This window comes from Vespula vulgaris, chromosome 18, assembly GCF_905475345.1.
Source record: "Vespula vulgaris chromosome 18, iyVesVulg1.1, whole genome shotgun sequence".
In the NCBI taxonomy this organism is placed as follows: domain Eukaryota; kingdom Metazoa; phylum Arthropoda; class Insecta; order Hymenoptera; family Vespidae; genus Vespula; species Vespula vulgaris.
Genome location: NC_066603.1, coordinates 1,975,928 through 1,982,500, shown reverse-complemented (window position 1 = coordinate 1,982,500; position 6,573 = coordinate 1,975,928). Strand labels below are relative to the sequence as shown.

Below are 6,573 nucleotides of genomic sequence, written 5' to 3'. Positions count from 1 at the left end.
ATACATACATACATATACACATACACACATACATAGACAAGCATACATATAATATATATATGTGTATATATCGAATATATATAGGAGATAAAGTGATCTCGTGGAAAGTTACGAAGCGACGTGGGCAGTACGACGGTAGAAAATGGCGTGGGTCGTGACGGGTCCAGGTGGAACGTGTTTATACAAGATAGGACTCGATAAAGCATCGTCGATGCTAGCAGGAAGAATACCGAAAGAACGAAAGCGAAAAGATCTCTCTCTCCCTCTCTTCCTCTCTCTCTCTCTCTCTCTCTCTTTCTCTCTCTTTCTTCCTCTCTTTCCCTCTTTCTCCCTCTTTCTCTCTCTCTCTCCCTCCCAGTTTCGTAAAGATAAATATAAATCTCATATTTTCGCGCGGTTCATTGAAAATTCAATATGGCGTCTCTCGAGAGAAAAAATTCAAATTTATCATTTTTAAATGTTTCGAAGAGATAAAAGAATCGAGCATAGAGCCTGCGTTAGAGTCATTGAGCACGATTTTATTCCACCTACACGAAGCAGGGAGCCATTTATATGAGAAAGATAGAGAGTAAGAGAGAGAGGGAAGAAAGAGAAGGAGAAAGAGAGAGAGGGAAGAGAGAGAGAGAGAGAGAGAGAGAGAGAGAAAGAGTGAGAAAGCTAGGTTATTCGTCGACGTCGACACGCGTGTCGCATTAAATGCTATCGTTATAATCCTTCCTATGATGTGCCGGTCTCCTGTTAACTATGTCACGAATATGCTCTTGCATTTCATATTTGGATATAGTTTGGAAATCCTACTTATAAATAAGATTAAGTAACGTAATTAATGTATATAGTTTCACAAAGTTATTTTCTGTATATGTACATACATTTTGTTCCTTTTTTTTTCTTTATATGCATTTCTTATTTAAATTTTATGAATATATAAAAATATCTACAAAAGTGCAAAAAATGTTATTAACAGTTTTTCTCTTTCTCTTTTTCTATACATTTTTTATTTGAATATCATTATTATTTTATGAATACATTATAAAAAGATTTGTAAAGATATAAAGAAATCTTATATAACGGTTATTTTCCTTTTTTTTTCCATGCATTTTTTATTTTGGAATATCTTTTATGTGAATAAAAGCTAAAAATGTAAGTTACAAATGTAGGTGTTTTAGATTCTCTTTTTATACATTTTCTCATTTGAATATTTGTTTTGTAAATAGGTAAGTAGAAAGAATTTGCAAAAATGTTAAAGATATTTTTAAAAACTGATTCTTGCTCTTTCACTCTCTCTCTATCTCGTTTTTTACACATTGTTTTATAATTACACAAAAAGGGAATTAGAAAAATGTAAAAGGTATTAACAAAAAGTGATACTCCTACCTCCCCATTCTTTCTTATATAGCTCTAACAAGATGAGTTGTGTGATAATAACTTTCGTAACGCCACGATGCGTGTCCGCGAGTTTTTACACGAGGTTTCGTCGCGTCGATACGCTTAACACCGAGTTAAATTACAATAATTGCGACTTGCACGAAAGACAAATAAAAAAGAAATAATATGAAAAGTGCGAAAAATAAAAAGAAAGTTAAAAAAGAGAGAGAGAGAAAGAGAGAGAGAGAGAGAGAGAGAGAGAGAGAGAGAGAGAGAGAGAGAGAGAGAGAATTTTACGCTTTACCATTATTTTATTATTTCTATCATCTTTTTGCACTGCTCTATTTATCTTTCTTTCCTTTCGTTTTTCTTTTCTTTTATTTCTTCTTCCTTTTCTTCTACCATCTCTCTCTCTCTATCTCTTTCTTCTATACGTCATGCAGCGTGTTATGATCATTAGTTGCAAGAAGTCAAAGAAATACGAGAGAACAACGTACAGTTTTCCTAACACGTTGAGTGGACGAAGAGAGGATCACCTGTAATAACCACAAATGTGAACATAAAGCTACGTAGTTAAGTTTTTCCTGTCTCTTTCTCTCTCTTTCTTTTCTCTTTCTCCTTTCTTTTTAATATCTTTTATTTCATTCGTGATTTCTTCTACGTACCTTGTTATAATTTATCGCCGGAAAAATTTTTTATAGGTTAGAATCATGTCTTGACTGTACAAGTGGAAACAATTTATATATATATATATATATATATATATATATATATATACTTACATACGCGGAGAAAAAAAGAGAGAAAGAAAATGGATTAAGAATATATATATAAAAAAAATAATACTTGTATTTACATGATACATTACATAGTATATAAAGAAAGAAATAGGAAGACGAAAAATGTATTTAAAAAAGAAAAAAATAAATAAATAAATAATACGACGTGCCTTGAAATGCTTTAATATAAAGACAAGACTTTTTATAGGTTAGGTTATTAAGTTGCCTCGACTCTTTGAGAAACTAAAAACAATGTTCATATACATATATATCTTACGTATATGCAAAATACACCACACACACACACACACACCCACACTCACATACACACATCTATTATTACGAATTTGCAGTACATAAAGAAAGAGAACGATAGAGATAGATGAAAATATATTAAAAAGAAAAAAAATATAATACTCGCGAGAGAGAAAAGTATTATATGAAATATATGTAAGTATCGTATGAAATGTATGTATTAAAAGGAACGTAAAAAATAGCGTAAGAGAAGAAGGCTAAGAGAAATCTCTATCCAATAGCCACGAAGAAAAGAGCAAAAAGAGAGATAGAGAAAGAGAGAGAGAAAGAGAGAGAGAGAGAAATAGAGTGAAACGGGGTGAGAGATGAAGAGGGAGGAAGGAGGTGAGGGTAAAAGGAGAAGAAGGAAGAAGAAGCAAGCCGCGCGGAGTCCGCTCACAAAGCGCTCTGTGTTTACGAACTATCCGTGGCTCGTACGCACCAGTTGTAAATTACCACGTGTCCAAGGCGTAATGCTCGCTTTTACTATTCCACTTTAGACCTGGTGTGCTTCGTGTGTCGCATTCACCCTTGATAAAACGCGTACACTTAACTATGTACATATGTATATGTATATATATGTATATATATAATACTATATACACGTATACATGTGTGTATATATATATATATATATTTAATTTATTTTACGGATATATATGTATGTATATATGTATGTATGTATGTATATATGTATATATATTATATACTGAGAAAGGTAGGTAGGATACATGGACGAAGCAAAACGTTTAACTACCATGAGGCTGAGCCACGGTAAATCGGAAACGAGGCTGTATAAAGGAGAAACGCGTGTAAGAAGTAAAGAAAATTGTAGGCAGCTAGGCTTCCAAGGAGAACGTTGGAACGCACTGCTCGAAAGGGGTTTATAAAATAATCGGCGAATCCGATGGTGTGAGCGTATATAACGCGAGCGAGTAGATATAATGGGAGGGATATTTCTGAAGCGAGAGAGAGAGAGAGAGAAAGAGAGAGAGAGAGAGAGAGAGAGAGAGAGAGAGAGAGAGAGAGAGAGAGAGAGAGAGAGAGAGAGAGAGAGAACAAAAATTATTATTTTACGCTAGTTGTTTGGATATACACGAGAGGAGAGTATATTTCACGGATGAGTATTTTCATTTTAAAGTTCCGGAATAAAATGTTTTATTTTATTTCTATTAGGTTTGAAGTTGGCTTTTATTTTTTTAGTTTTGGCATGCCTGATTATGCAGCCATTTTGATAAGAGTCAAATCAATGACTATATTTTTAGTAATAAAAATTGACGATTATTTATATAGTTTCTGATTTGACTATTATCAAAATGGCGATGATATGAGAGGCAAATTCAAAATATTATTGATCTATTAAATATATATATATATACTTTTTTGTTTTAATTTTTGATATTTTCATTCTGATTTAATTCATAATTTTCATAATATTGTAATATAATAATTAAATGAACGATATTATCGAATTTTTTTCTAAATTTCCATAATCATTAACATGAATCTTTAAAAGATTAATACAATCAAATAAAACGATCTCAAAATAAGAAACAATAGCTTCATTTATCAAATACAATTTCTAACAACGATTGCAAATGCAATGCTCTCTGTTTCTCATCAAGAAAACTTGACATTCAAGTTGAGTATCGTCAACCCTCCAACGCAGAGTCTTCCCCATCCATACTAAACCAACGTGATATGAATTTTGTATCATCCCTTCTCCCATAAACCGTCTCCTATACTTATATGATCGTAAATTATGGAGAGAAAATGCAACGACGTGCTAAGCAGATGAATTGAAATCTCTCGATCGTTTTCTCTCGAACCCTCTTTACCATACCCGGACATTACGTAGTTCAACTAAATCTTATGGTGAAATTCCAATTGAGATCAAGTTAAAAGATATTCTGATAATAGAGACGTGACATTAATGAACTCAATTTTAAACGCTTATCGATGTTTTTATTTTATGGAAATTAGAATTTTAAATGGTCCATCCTCCCCCAATATTCTCTTCTTGTAATCTCTATCTTCCTTCTTTCTCTTTCCTTATATTCTCAGTCTTGATATCTTTGAATAGATAAGAGGTAGTAGACTGCTTACAACTTCATTGATATTGACTCGTACCCTCTAAAAGGATGCAAGAGATAGAGTATAATGAATAGAAATGTTCACTGTGAATGTTCTGATTAGATTATTTAATCTGACATATATATAATAATATATACTTATACACACACACACACATACACAGAGAGAGAGAGAAAAAGAAAGGTAAAGATTTTATAAGGAAGAGAATATGCAAGAAATTAGAGTTAAATGCAATGTGATAAACACAATGCATAAATATGTATACCACAGTGATACCACAAAACCTCATGTCTTCTATGTTTCATCTCTCTTTACATCTCTCTCTTTCTCTTTCTCTTTCTCTTTTAAGAAGGCAAGAAGAGGGGTATTTGAGAGGAAACGAAAGGTAGGTAGAGGGAAAAAGGAGTAACAATTTACGAGTCGCCTGAATTTACGATTTGGCGGGTGGAGAGAAAGGAAATAAAGAAAGGAAGAAATAAAAAGCAAAAAAAGAGAGAGAGAGAGGGATAGACAGAGACAGACATACAGAGAGAACATACATACAGAGAAAAAGAGAAAGAGAAAGAGAAAAAGAGAGAGAGAGAGAGAAGAAAAGTCTAGTGGTGAAACGAGGTGGTTAACTCGTACTCGAGAATCGCTTGGTAACTTCGAAGACTCCGTGTCGAGTACTCAAGAAGTAAGAAAGAGAAAGAGAGATTCGAAAAGAATGAGAGACAGAGAGAGAGAGAGAGCGAGAGAGAGAGAGAGAAAGACTGAGAAAAGGAAAACACGATAACCACGTGGATTCAGTGAAGCCGTAAATGGTAACGCGAAAGGAAGATGGGACCAGGCTAAAGGGGGTAGAAAACTAGGTGAGTGTGCGAAATCTTCTCTTTCTCTTTCTTTCTTAAGAGATCATTCGATCGCAAATTTATAAGATTAAACCGGTTCCCCTAGCTCTTCTCCTGTTCGATGCTCACGATCTTGCCTTGGTACTATACACACCATCAGGGGCCAAAGCAAATTCAGCTGTGTTGTGCCACGTTTGTTTCTCTGTGTGACAGAATAAAAATAAAATAATATCGTTTGGGAGTCTCTTTCTCTCTTTCTTATTTCAATATGTTTTTCAACATGGTAATTAGTAATTATGATGGATTTGATTGATCAAGTGTACTTTGAAGGATTTCTCTAAATTAACCTGATGATCCTGATATTTGTTAATTAGAAAGTTAAGTTTGAATGAAGAGAAGGAATATTAAGTTTTTTGATTACTTACGTTTCTGTATCTCCTTTTATTTTTCTTTTCTTTCTTTTTTTTTTTTTGTTAGACTAATCACTTATTTATTGATCTTTAATCGACATTTCGGTACCTGTTAAAAAAAAATTTGATATCAGTAAAAAATTGATCAAAGTACCTTCACAGGATAATACCGAATAATATTGTTCAAAACGTGACATTTCTTTTTTTGATTAAGCAAATGAACATTTGTTCAATATCATTATTAAAACAAGCATTTAAATCTTACTTAAGATATTAATAAATAATGATTATAATAGTGAATCCCATCTTTTTCTTTATGTAAATTAAATAAAAATTTGTTTAAGATCATTTTGATGACATGATCGAACCCTAATATACGAATCTAACATGTTCTCACAAAATATGCTTATAAATTGAATATTTCTGATCAGTTTAAAAAAAAATACAGAGAGAGAGAGAGAGAGAGAGAGAGAAAACCACCTTTTTCTGTCAACGTCATATCGAAGGAAAGAAAAGAAAAGAAAAGAAAAAAAAAGACAAGTAAAAAAAAAATAAAAAAAAAATAAAAGAAGAAGAAAGAAAAAGAAAAAGAAAAAGGAACCGAGGAGAATGATCCAAGAGATCGAGACTTTCGTGAATCCGGATCCGTGGGTCGAATCCGATCCAGCATCTCGCGTGTCGAGACACGCTTCGCTCAACTGTGTTCCCTCTCTCTCTCTCCTCTCTCTCTCTCTCTCCCTTTCTCTCTTTCTCTCCCTTTCTCTCTCTCTCTCTTTTGTGTACTCTTTCAGTCCTTCCAGT

At 33.1% G+C, this 6,573-nt stretch overlaps 1 protein-coding gene; it reads right to left on the bottom strand.

Moving 5' to 3' along the window:
• Positions 1–6,573, bottom strand: part of LOC127070490 (uncharacterized) — a 69,395-nt gene that overhangs the window by 11,440 nt on the left and 51,382 nt on the right.